Consider the following 14365-nt stretch of genomic DNA (forward strand, 5'->3'; position numbering starts at 1 on the left):
TGAATATCTGTATACACCCTGATGTGCAGCACTGCATATTCCCACAGTCCATAAACTCACTTTAATTGTCAGTGCTATCTAAGTATACTATTATCAGAGACAGTTAGGTGGCTAGGATTGAGTTTTGTGACACTCAGCCTGATGAATGGAGGAATTGTAATCCAATGGCAAATGCTGAAGAGAGAAGTGTACTCATGGGACTGGGATTCACTGTTTGAAGCCCCACCCACACCTAAAGATAGGTGCCTAAGTGGGAGTGGGGATGGGGCAGGCTGGCGCCTGCCATTTACATAAGGTGCAGTGGTTGGATCAGTCACCCAGAAAATGGGAGATCAGGGTGAGTCAGTCTCAGAGGATTCAAACCTATATCTTCCACATCCCAAAAGTGTGGCTTAAGTATCAGGAGATAGGGTACAGGCAAGACTGAGCTGAGGGCATTCCGCATTCCTTCTGGTTCTCTCTGCACCTGTGCAAAAAATAATGTAATACTCATGGAGCCAAAGAGAGCAGATAAAAAACCTAAATTCTGTAGTCCAGCAAATAAAGAAAAAGAAGTCATGCCCCTCTGGTGGGACTCTACAATAAAATGCCTAAACTGCAGGGTCCAGAATTCAATTGCATAAGTTTTCCCAGGGACAAGAACCAGAATAAGGACTGCTATCTCCTAGAAGAGAGTCCTCCTTCCTGGGCTAAAAGGTAAGGGTATGGCAGCAGTGCTACACAGAGGTATTTTAGCTAGGTCTACTTCAATTAGATTACAACACTAATCCAGCCATACTTTTTCTTGCATGCAAATAGCTTGTTCATAGCCTAACACTGCATTATGCAGTGTAGACATAACTTGTGGGTTTCTGCAGGTAGATATACAGGAGATTATGACTATCTACAATTTCATAATATTGATACATCACTTGTCATTAGTATTGTGGCTGTTAAGGGCTTAAAGCCTACTCCTGTCTACCTACTAGACTATTCTAAAATTGGACTCCGTAAATCTCTTCATTCTTTGTTCCATTGTTCACAATTAGTTAAATATTCATTGGGCCTGTGTGGGAAAAGGTAATGTGTCCTCACTTGACTCTCTGATGGCTGACCATTTTTCTCTTTGACCATATAGAAAGAACATCCTTCTTCAGGCTGAGAAGCAAAGGCAATACAGCACTGAAAAATGGGAGGTTCATACATGGAAACTCCCCTCCAAATGTGGACTTTATTCAGACAAAACAGTACCAAGAGAAAAAATAAAGAAGGGAGGCAGCAAATAGGAAAATGTAAGCTGCAGCAGATGATGAGAACATCTGACCCTTTGCAGGTTTTCACTAGATGAAAAAATAGAGCCTTTAAAATTTAAGGCATCCACTGAGCATTGTTCCAAAACCAGATTTCTTGAGACTGAATTTACAACTTACACTATTTTAGTACCCAAGGGTCAATTTCATTTCACCATTTCCATTTTCTGAATCCTGGATATGAATGGTTGGGAAGCAAAGCACATTACATGCAGGGGATGGTATGCTACACAGGCTGAGAGTCTATAAAACAATCACTAATCAAGTTTAAAAAATGCAAAACAAAGAGTCCTTGAAGTAATAACACAGCCTTACTCTAGTACAACCTATACAAGATGCTTGGGGAGAGAAAACACACGTATGTTTATAGATATTTTTTCCCTGATCTTTTCTCAGGCCCTCCAAATTCCTATTCCAGTGAAAGATTCTAAAAATATGCAATACATGTAGATGAATTCTGCCAACTCCTTATTCTACTCTATATAATTTCTTCATATTGCATTTATCATCATAGCATCTGAGTCCTTTCCAGCAGCGTATTGGGGAACATGATTAACATCTGTCAAGTTTTTTTTTTCCCTTCCCCTCTCTGTGGTGGGAAGTGTATTCAGTGATGCATTTTGTTTTGGAGATTATTTTTAATGCTATATAAATACCTGTTGCTATATGTCATAGAAGGACAAAGAAATGTGTCTTGCCAAAAACAATAAAAATGGGAGAATTTTACCCAGGAATAGGTAAAGGGAGGAGGCCTCACACCTAATGGGGAGTGCTCAAATAGACCAATGAGATTTATGGTAACTCACACGAGTGAGGAGGATTCAAGGTCTGCATTTTTACCTTTGATGGCCCCAATTCAAATGCTGTCTTGTGTTGCAAGGGAAAAGAGCTTTTTGGTCTCATCCTAATCCCTGTGTATTGACATCAAAACTATTGCATAGTCTGCTGTTTTGTCTGAGAATATCCCAGTGCTAGAACAACAAGGGTGTTGCAGTGAGGTGCTTTGGCAGAGCTGCAAGGAGGAGTTTACAAATTTGCTGCCTACTCTTATAACAGTGCCTGACTCAAAGCACCAGTAACACTTCCTAATTTCTCATACAAATATTATAAAAATAAAGGAAAAATAAAAATTTCTGTATCTGAAAATGGATCAAAAATATTTCTGCAACAAGTGCGCAACATGCACATGCATGCACACACACACACTGATGCCACTCAAATTACACAGCAAAATCCTCTTTGCTGGTCAGTCACTAGCAGTCTTTAACACTTAGCTAGACATTCATGACAGCATCCTATCCTATTCTCAATTTAGTCTATAAGAAATTTGCTATTGACTTGAATAGGAACATGTTCAAGGTTCATTATTTGACTTTTAAACAAAATGTTTTCTTTTCTCTAAACAAACTTGTATGCCCAACAGAATTTTGAATGCAAAATTCAGTATTAAATCATATATCAGTCATAAAATCATAAATAGGATTATATTATCTTTCTGTTTTTATTATAAACTATACATGACCTATATAAAGAGATTTGAACTAAGACCTTTTAGGTAAATTACCCCAATCCCCAAGTCGTGTGTCCTAAGAAGGCATAAAAGTAACACTTTCTGTTTTCTTCAGGTGATATTTTATTATCTGTTCCACTGCAAGTGTCACATTTCTGTGTCTTATTGTTCAGTTTTAATGGCTAAAAATATGTTCACTCAGAATGATTTAGAAGATGAGGCACAACATGAGTTCTAAAGAAGAAACAATACCAGGCACCTGGCTTTAATAATATCATGCAACTAGAGAGAAAAGCAAAAACATTCAAAATTTTTCACTCCTATGGGCCATGTTAGAAGATAACTTAATTTTTCCTACCCCAAAATGTAGTTTGAAGGCCAATTATCCAGCCCCAACAGCTCCCACCGGCTTCAGTAGAATGCATGCCTGAGCAAGGACTACAGACTTTATCCTTTTTGAGGCAACAAGTAAAAGAGTCCTTTTGTTTTAAGCTTTATGCCAGCAGTATGTGGAGACAGAAGGTATGCAATAAGTCAAAGAGATGTTACTTATCAGAGCTTCAGACAACCATTTGTCAGTACTTAACTATATTGCTGATGACTCATTCCCATTTCTAATACCTAGAAATACAGGGCATGTGTGGGAACACAATGTCTACATTGATTTTAATCTGATCTTTTTTGTGCTGTCTACAAATAGCTCAAAATGAACCCAAATCAGATAAGCACAGCAGAAAATGACTGCAAAAACACATACAGTGAGCCATGTAAAGGGGCCTTGAAAAGGGCAGAAGAATACACAAAAAGGGGTGGGAGGGGAGAGGGGAAATCCTGATGTAACCAAGAAACACCTCACAAGGGGCAAGAATACCTGTCCTGAGTAACTAAGTTTACCAGTGATAATCTCTGTAAAGGAAGAGTATATGTGAAGAGCAGCAGGGAAGAAGGGAAAAAGAATGATGAGTCTTCATTTCCCAAGCTTAGGGGCAGAAATTATCTGTTCTGGAGAAAGGAAGAAATCTTCATAGTAGATTCAACTGCCCTTCTATCTAACCTTATTCCTACATAGCTATAACACAGGAATTCATGAATAAAGTCCCTAACACCTTAACCAAGCAAGGGTGGAAGAGGCATGCTTTTCTCCCCAAGGAAATAACAGCAATGAATATTATATCTGGCTGGGAAAGACTTTCTTGTCCCAGGAGAGGTTTTGAGATTTCAATGTTTTGTCCCAACCTAAAAAAGAACAACAAGTTGAAATTTCAAAAATGTTTGTAAACTGTTTTTCTGAAAGAAAAATGAGATTGGGTCATTCAAAATGTTTTTTTAGAAGTATTTCAGAATCTGTCATTTCCATTTTTATTATCATTTTTAACCATTCTTTTAATAAATATTCAACATTTCCAAATGGGAAGTCATTTCAAATTGAGACAAAGAATATTTAGTCTTGAAAATCTAATAATGGGATGAGTGTTAACATTTTCAAAAACTTTTCTAGTTCACTTGGAACACCCATCCCAGCCAACCCTTTTAAAACTAAATGGTTTTGTTTTAGAAAAATTGACATTTTCCAACAAAAACGCCCAACCAATTTGTTGAAATATCCAAACAATGAAATGCAGCTATACTTTTATATTGATATGGCTTGCCTGTTCTTCAAGATATTCATTTTTCAAAAGAAAGAAAGAAAAGAAGAAAGAATGTGACTGTAAAACAGCCCGTGGAAGCATCTTAAACTGAGAAGCATTTAAAAAAAATTCAAAGTGAAGATGAGATGCATCATTTGTTTCTTTTGCTTTTGTACAGTGATGTTTATAGGAAAAGAGGAAGGAAGGAAGAGAGAAAAATAAGATCTCAGATAGATGAAGAGTAACTGGCTCAGATTTAAGCCAAAATAATGATAACAGGAGGAGCAAAACACAGGAAGGAGCTTTGCAAAGATAAAACATCATCTGTATTCTCTCAGCTGATGGTTAAATTGGTTAAGAGTCAGAGTAGTCTTCATGACTAATAAATGCACAACACCTCATCCTAATCTTTCACACTATGGTAAAACAGGAATAACTCCCTTAAAAGTAATGGCATAAAATCAGGTAAATGTGTAGAGTTTCAGGACTGCCGACCGTAACAAGGATGAGAGCTACATTCTTCACTTTCAACATGATGAGGTGTCTACCCTTTAATCTCTGTAAATCTGGACCTTGCTGCTGTCAACCAAGTCCTGATCACCTTCACATTACTCTGTTGGAGTAACCTCACCATGGATGCAAATGCAGTTTTGTAGGGCACGCAGTCAGCTGCATCTGAAAACAGCAAAGGCTACCATGGTGGCATAACTTCAGTGCACCACTAATTGTACTGGTTCCCTGCTGGTCTGTAAACTGGTCCCAGTATGAGCAGACCATATATAGTTTTTATGAATGCCTTTTTCCTGACAGAAACATGAGACAAAGCTGTTAAAAGATAGGAAGGAATACCCAAATTTAAAAGGGAAATCTCCCAAGGATTTCCTCATGGCACTTTTTCTATATGCCTCCTATCTCAGTAAGATGAAGGAGATTGGTGAAGTTTGATGTGATCTGGAAGAGAAACAGGAAAGGTAGAAAGGAGAGAACAAGAACCAATGGGCTTAAATTGCAACAAGGGAGTTTTAGGTTAGATATTAACAAGAATTTTCTGACCTGGAACACAGTTAAATACTGGAACAGATTACTGGTACCTAGTGAGGTTGTGGAGTCTCCATCATTGCAATTTAAAAGCAGGTTAGACAAACATTTAGACAAATAGGATTTTGCCTTGAGCAGAGTGTTAGACTACATGACCACTTGAGATCCCTCCTGAACCCTATTTTTCCCTGATTCTTATGCATAAGGATCATATTAGAGCTAAATAATGTATGGGTTAATCATATTCTTAAAACAGAGTATTATTTAGCAAATTCATGAAAGCTTGATTTCTTTTTAGTAGAATTTTTTCACTAAGATAAATATAGTCTATTGCATTTTTGCTAATAATGCAGTTTAATTTGTTTAACTAGTAAATAAAGATAAGCAAAAAACAAAGTTTTGTGATTATATAATCACTTTCCCTGAAGCTAAAATATTGCTGGAAGCAAGTGTTTTCCTTGTTTGTTGCAAAGAAAGGGTAATTATAATTAAACTATAAAATGTTGAAACCCCCCTTTTTAATAGGATGATAAAAACCTTGCTTTTTTCGGAAACTGCCTTCTGGAATATTCACATTAAAGTTAACAAACAAATCCTCAGAGCAAGGAAACAGTATTAAAGCTCCCAACCGTAACTCAGACAATTTAAACTCCACTCATTTTGAATGAATGGTTTGTGGTCCCCTGTTTACTAAAAATAAAAATATCTTCCCCTGATTTGCATTTGCTTTATTTTTCCTGTTGAGCTAAAAGCTGATTCTCTACCCACACATGCAATAGTAACTCGCAATTAGTTTAAAAAGCTTTTTAATAGAAAAGCATGTTGGAGAGGGAGTTGAGTCACTGGAAATCAAACATCTGGATTCCCCCAAAGTGCAAGCCTTGTTTTGTTTCCCAGTCACTTTGAAAGGTATTTTGATTTCAGGAAAAGCTGAAGCTTTACACTAAGCAATACTTGCCTGACTTATGAAGAAGGGTGATTCACTGGGCATGTTAAAACATGTCCACTTCATTGATATGAATAAATTTCTGTTTTTGCGGGGGGCGGGTTTCTTAAATTGCATAAAATAACAGGATTCATATAGTAATAGTAGCCGTCAAAACCTGAATGAGGCCAAACCTACAATATATGTAATGTGATTTGCTTGGATATTAGGTCATCTTCAAGGCAGGAGATTTCCGTTATAATTTTCTGAATAAAAACATCGGAAACTGAAAACTTAGTCCTGAGGGCAAGGTGGAGTTATAGTATCGTTTCATCACTTATAACTTCACTGAGAAACAAAAATATGCTTTAAGTTACTGTAAAGGAAGTTATAGGCAGGGAATTTCATGGCTTATAGGGATTAGTAACTAGCTTCATCAAAATTCAAAGCAGAGTTTATTCAGGATTTAACTGATGAATGTACCTTGAGCTGGACCTTAGTATTGAAAATGAATATTAACAAAATCTGTTCTGCTGGTAAGACTAGAAGGTCTTGCTATTGGGCAGATGTTTGGTGATCTCTGTGACAGGAGCTGATGTTCTAAGACTGGTTCCCAGCAGGCATTGTTTTGGTATAAATGATAGTTTGATTCCTTTTTTATTATTATTTTTTATTTTAGTACTGTCAGGGACAGTACTATCTTACAGCAGAGTTAATTAACATACTGCACCCTAATACCGGCACACACATAGACAGTGACACTTTACTGGGGCGCAAATCAGTCTACTCCACAGTAAAGTGCACATGTAGATGCACCCGCTGGTGTACAAAATCAAATGTAAATTACAATGGGGTTATCATGCCTCTAGTATAGCCCATAATGCTGAATATAAGTGGAACATGAGGACAAATCACAGTGGAGGATAAAAAAAGAAGAATTTAAAAAGGATGAACTTTATCCAGTTGGACCAATATATATGAGACAGCAGTGCATGGAGAGATGAACAGAAGAATCAGGCCAGACAGAGAGCCCTTAGAAAACTGCACTGCAGCATGATGAGGAAGCTAGCTAAACACTTTAATCCTGTGTACTGCTAGCCTTGTGAAATGAAGCATGGAAGAGAAATGTAGGCACTCACAAACTAGGTAAAACAGACTGAAAAGAAAGAGCAAAACATGGAAATACAAGTGTGACATTAAGAAGTAAGAAATAAATGGAAAAAGGATAAATGTTAAACACATGTGGGAGGCTGGATAAGCCAGGGTTAGCCCTTTCAGAGAGTTTAAGGTCAAATATTCCTCATTTACCCAAGAGTTTGAGAGAGAAGAATCAGGCTCACTAACTCCAATGAAGTAGCTCAAGTTATGAATCAGGGCCGATTTGACAGAGGGCATGTCTACACGTGCTGCTAAGGCACCATTGTTACTGCACCGTCATTTAGTACTTCCTTTTGGAAGTACTAAAAGATGGCACACTAACAGCCTGTACTGCGCCATACATGCCGTGCAGTTATTTTTGGTCACAACATCGCCGTAGCAATGCACTATAACGAGGGAGTATGTCACTATGGCAATGTACTATCACATGTAGGCGCACCCAGAGTGTAGGAGTCTAATTAAAGTCACAGATGAGATAACAAAAATTAAAACATATTAAGTATTGTAATTCTTATAAGGGAAGAACAGTACTGCAGTTGAAAAGTCCTAATCCAACACAAAGTTGGATATTTTGATGCAAGATAATACATTTGGGAACAAAGAATACAGGTGATACCATTAATTTATATATTCAGATATGTATTCGTTTTTGAGCAGCATTGATTCTAAAAGGATCAATTGCAGTTCTAAACTCAAGACACAGGAATGAAGGTTAAATTATGCTTTTATAAAAATAATGCAAGAGAAAAACAAGCTGCTAAAGATAATCCTGCCACATAAAATGGAAATAGTGATGACTGCCAACTGAAATAAAACAAAAAAGGGAAATAGAAAATGACAGTTGCTTTCTTTGTGGTAATATTTGTGGTTTTATCAGGTGCTATCCACCTTGCCGTCTGATTAATTTAGGTGAATAGTTCTATATTATTATCCAACCACATAAGCACATTGAAGTTAACTTTATTATGAACCACAATGAAGGGCTAGCAGAGGTTAAGGGAATCACGTAACATTAGATGTGCTATTGTTCCATAAGCTTTGGATAGTTTATAGTAGATTTGATTTAGCGAATTTGCTTTTTTGGTTTGTTTGTTTATCTAAAAGGCAAAAGGAAAGCCTAAAAGACAATATATCTGAAATTGTGCTATAGGACTGTATTATCCTAAGCATATCAGGAAAACTGAGGCATAGGTGAAATGACATGAAATGGTATTTAATCCCATATTTGCATGTAATGCCATATTTGTGCGCTAACTAGTTTCAGATTTTTTCTGGTATAATTGTGAGCTGCATCTTGCTTTCATCTGGGGATTCTTTGAATTGTGGACAATATAAGCTTTAGCTTAAATAATTTGATATGTCAACACCGAAAATTAAATTATCTGCTACCTTTGCAAATATTTCATGCTTACTAATGTACCTTTGGATATTGTTATCTACATAGGCCCAGTCGTTTTAATCCAGCTAAACTCTTGACCTTAATGATAGTTTATGAAAATCCCATAAAACCCTGGTAGCAAAAAAAAAAAAAAGTCTGTGAAAAAAAGCGGCATAGCACACACCACGTGCCCATCAGATACAGAGGCTCCATCCTCCTGGGAGATGCTCTGGCTGCCAGCCAGTGTCTCCCCTCCTCTAATTCCAACCCAACTCCTCCAGCACACGAGGAGCTGGCAGGAGCAGGGAAATGGCAGTTTCCCCCAAAGTGGCAAAAAGTACCTGGACAATTTTGTTCCATTACTTTTTTTGCCACTGCAAGTGCATGGCCCTAAATGTGCACATCTGGGAAACTGCCATGTCCCCACTCCTAGCATGTGGGAACATGTCCTTAGAGTCACAATGATTGGAATTAAACCCAGTTTTCTAATGGGTCAGACGACTCACTCTAGCTCAAGGAAACATTTTCAATATTATTGTCCATCTCCTTCCCTATATAACTTAGCATCCCATTTAGTTTTTCTCACTATACCTACTCATTAAGCACAGTTTTCATTGACTGCACAGCGATGCCCCAATTTCTTTCTTGAGCTGTTCTGTTCCATTCACAATGCAGTAAAGTATATAAACAGTTTCATGCAGAATCATTTGTTGCTGCTATCAATAATAATGAAAACAAACCATACACTAGCAAAAGGTGAAAGATCAATGCAGCTGAAATTTGTGACACTTTCCTTCAGAATTACTTAACCAGACTACCTTACTAACATAGGAAGTTGTTTTACACATGCAATTGCAGTTGCACCATCTTTCTGATATAAACTACACAAGCTATATATATACATTCTGGTGAGATAGTGTACAGTCTTTTTTGTTTTGTTTTGTACTGCCTGTACTTCATCGGGAAGGCACATCTGCTATTTAAGTATAGGGTATTACCAAAGAGTCTGGGAATTCTTGCTGTGCAAGGCAAAGCATTGAATCTTCATGCACAGTAAAGATACAAGTAACACTTCTATAGGAGTAAGGGAAGGACTGAAGTTACAGATGACTCACAGTCAGGGCTTTCCCCCTCCCCTCTTTCTCCAAGAAAGCCAATTTGGCAGACAAGAGAAAGTAGAAAAGCTGGAAGCTTTTAGTTCTGCCTGATAGTCTAACAAAATACCTAGTGCAGATGCAGGGAGCCAGCTTAAAAGCATGGTGTCTGATTAGATGAGATACTGGGAGCCAAGAAAAAGATGTGGTGCCTGCTGAGTTGAAACGGAAATAAGGTTAAAGGAGGTGTGCATCGCTCAGACTGCTCAGGGACTGAGGAAAGAGTGTAAGGTGAAAAGGGAAAATTGCTGTGTGCACTATAGTTAGAGAAGGAAAAAGTGCAGCAGCTGATGTGTTCTGACTTGTTAGCCAATTATGTGCTCTAATCATCTCTCAAGGATTATGTCCGCACATGCTTATACAGTGCATAAGCATGTGCGGACATTTAAACAAGTGAGTAGTTGCATTGAAGACTGTGAAAGCACTCATAAATGCCCACTGCCTTCAGTGGGACTATACCTATGCTTTAGGAGTATGCTCATACTCTTCTGCCACAAGATCATACACTCTACTTCATCAGCCTTAGGTTTCCTATTCAGTTATGCAAATAATTTTCTTAATTAATTAAGTCAGAGGTATTACAAAGTGTATAATATAAAAAAAGTTCACTGTAATATCTTCCTTCCGGTCTGTCCCACACAGTTACGTAGGCAGATTAAAACAGAAACTGTGAGTGAAGAGTGTTACAGTTTCAGTTTATAATGTCACAGAGGTCAATGGGGACTGCTAGTGCTTTCTTGCTTCAAAGGGTAGGGGCATGTACAAAGCAAATGAGAATTATTAAACAGAAAAGGACTAAAGAGACTACACCCACTGAACTAAATTGTCTTCATTCCCTAATTTTATTACTTTCAGTGGCTGCTCCCTGTAATTACCATTAGCAAAAGGCGGGAGCCACTGGTGGGAGAAGGGAGGGAGGGAGTGTCCTTAATGTATTTGACATATTGGAAAAAATGACTGTTTCAGCATTCAGTAAGACCCCTGAGTGGGAGGGTAGGCGCATAGAGCAAAAAGATGAAACGGTTGTTCTCTTTTCTATACTAAGCATTCCAAACTCCAAGACTTCCTTTCACTCCCCCAGCTTTAAGTGTATCTGCATTTAAAATAACAAACATGAAAAAAAACAGTGTTTCTGTTTTCTTATACTAAACCAATATTGTCTGAAATAATGGAGCTGTGTCATTGGTCATGTCTTTGTTCAAACTTCCATGTGCCATGCAAGCATTTATATAGATACCTCCTGTGAAACAAATAGAGACATGGGCTGGAGGGGGAGAGGGAAGAGGGGGTGGAGTTAGTTGATTTGTTCACAAAAGAACACTGACTTTTTTGTTTGCTTGTTTGTTTAAGAAGAGTGCTTTGTGGTTTTCATGTATAGATCTTAAAACATCTAAATGGTATATAATAATGGTCATCCCCCTTTTTCAGACAGGAAAGTTGAGCCACAGATTAAATGGTTTGTTCAATATCACACAGCAGAGTTGAAAATAATGCCCAGAAGTGTAATCCTTGATCCACTGAAATCAGCAGGAGATTTTCCACTCCAAATGGAGTAGAATTTCACCAGAGGTTTATGATTCCAGCTCCACATCCTCACCCATAGGACAACACCATCTACCTCACTCTTTTATCTTTCAAATGAAGAGGAAAACCCATTCACCATTAACACATAATATGGTAGTAAAGACAGAGGCCTAGTCATGACCAAAATATTGCTAAGGATTGTTTGAAATAAAACTATGAATCAGAAAATATGCTTAACATTATGCAATCTTACATTTTCCTACAAGAAGCCACAGCAAAAAAAATTCCAGAGTAAACTGTCTATCAAATACCTGTACCAAGCACCCGAAAATATCCCTGCTGTCCACACTGATCCTAAATCACAATTATATGCTCTTTACTGAAACATATACAAATTGATCTGCTTAGTTGTGGTAAACAAGAGAGTAGATTAAGAAACCAAGCCTGTTTCATGTACTTGCAGAAAGTTTTCATGGATTAAAAAAAATACATTTTTTACAATTGTTCAGAGCCATTTTTTTTAACACAATGATGCAATAGTTGTAAATGACCAAAAATCCTGTTTTGTGTCAGTTGCAGAGAGGGTGGAGAGTTATTTATACTCACTTTACTATACAGCTGAATTTCCTACTGCGTTCAAAAAGGGACACCAGCAATTCACAAAGCTGAGTCAGAGACCGTAAAAAGATGAGCTTGCGGAGTTATACTCTGATGGACCCACTGTGACATTTAGTGACTGCAATACCACTGGAACAGCAACCAACTCCTCCAGAGGAAGTGGTAATGTGCTTACTCAAATTTTCTACCCTCCCTCAGGTTCCTGCATTCACAATCTGAAAGTCTTCAGCAGACCTAAATCTGGAGACAATAATGCTCCTCCACTTCCTTACTCAGGAAGCTTTAAATTACAAGGATGGGTCATTTTAATTGCTACTCTCTTGGTTCTCTGCTTCAACTATCAGTAAATGGCTATGGCAAAGTATATCAACAATGGGGTAATAATTGTTTTACACCGACATACCTTTAGCTACTGCATCATAAAACTTCACATGCAGTATATTTGGGACAGGCTTTCAGAAGCACAGATATTTGTAAGAATTTGCAAGCAGTAGTTTATACTGACATATATTTAGACAATACAGCAAACTGCACACAGCTTTCCACAGTGAAAAAACTGTCCATTGAACTGACGTAGGTAAAACATATTAGTAAATAAGCCATGAGAGCTAGGAGCAAGTTTATTAATTCCCACAAAATAATTCACAGGGTCCAAATGATAAAAACTCATTTAATGATTCTAGTGTCTATCTCCTCCAATCGGGAATACTTTCTAATGAGTAATAAGTAGACAAAGGTGTAAGTAGAAAGTTTTGCATCCTCAGCAACAGTGGTGACTAGGGCTGTGGTGGCAGCTGCCATTTTTGATCCACCTGTAACATGACATAATGGGGCTCGTACTGTTTATGTTACTGAGTAGAGGTATGCTCAAACCTAGGGAGCCACAGCTTTAAATATTAACAATATTCACCTCCTATATAATATTTTTCAGCCTTAGCACTCTGAAGTGCTTCAGAAATGATCTTTCCTTACCTGTTTTATAGATGGAGAAATTCAGCCACAGAATAGGGCAGCTGTTCTACCCAGTAACTAGAGATGACAGCTCCTCAGAAGTTTAAAGTATGTCTATACCACCTCCCTCCCTGACAAGCCCATAATCATGGCTGAGAATTGGACCCCACCCACTTACTTGCTTTTCACGTAGAATCAGATTTCAGGCACCCCATGTCTTAGTCCAGTCTTGTTTTAAAGAAATTCTCATTGCTTACAATAAGAGGTTATGGCCTGCAGTGGGGCCAATGGGCTGAGCAAGCTGCTCTTTGTTAGATGCATCTGTGAAATTTCAAACAGTCAGTTCCTTCCCGTTCCAAAGTTAAATTAGGGATACAGAAATTGCACTACATACCAATCTCTAAACTGAAGAGTCTAATGTCATAGTGATTTCACTGTACATGTGTGAAAGCTCCATACTGGAGGAGTTTCTTTCCATGTCTGTGACACGGCATACATAAATGTAGCAGATGGCAGGAAGTCAGCAGCAACAAAATAAAGCTGTCAGCTTTAAGACTAAGCTCAAAGCCAGTTCTACCAATCATTTATCAGCAACAAAGAAATTCAACATCACTTAAAACATACAAGTGCAGACTTTGGATGCCTAAGGAAATGGGTGCCCAAAGATTATAACATCAAATCCAAAACTAAGCTCATGGTTTATCAAGAAGTCATGATCCCCATCTTACTGTAAGGAACTGAGACATGAACAATGTACAGGAGACATCTCAAACTGCTGTGGAAGTACCATCAATGCTGCTTGCAGATGATCTTTCAAATCCACTGGGAAGGACAGATGCAACAACATTATCCTCTCACAAACAAACAAGATGAGCATCAAGGTGATCATCTGACATCAACTTCACTGGACCAGCCATGTCATCTGGATGTCCAACCCCAGATTCCTGATGCAAGTTTTATTCTCCCAGCTCAGTCAAGGCATAAGCTCAAGAGGAGGGCAGAGAAAGTACTTCATTGATGTCCTCAAGGCGAACTTGAAAAAAATGCAACATCAACATCAACTCATGGGAAGCTATGGCCCAGGACTGCCCCAAATGGAGGAAGTCTGCTGCAAGGATCTCAGTACTTTGAAACCTTATGAAGATAACAGGAGACAAAAAAGCTGGAGCAGTTAAAACAGCATATTGTGGAC

The 14365-nt window shown here is 38.0% G+C and overlaps 1 long non-coding RNA gene across 1 annotated transcript in view; it reads right to left on the minus strand.

The window, feature by feature from the left end:
* LOC109284369 (uncharacterized) overlaps positions 1-12401 on the minus strand; it is a 38504-nt gene extending 26103 nt beyond the window's left edge. Inside the window, exon 1 of the long non-coding RNA XR_002091807.2 lies at positions 12211-12401. This is a non-coding gene — a long non-coding RNA (uncharacterized LOC109284369). The remainder of the gene's footprint in view (positions 1-12210) is intronic.
* Between the last annotated feature and the right edge of the window lie 1964 nt (positions 12402-14365).

This window comes from Alligator mississippiensis, chromosome 1 (genome assembly GCF_030867095.1).
Source record: "Alligator mississippiensis isolate rAllMis1 chromosome 1, rAllMis1, whole genome shotgun sequence".
Lineage (NCBI taxonomy): Eukaryota > Metazoa > Chordata > Crocodylia > Alligatoridae > Alligator > Alligator mississippiensis.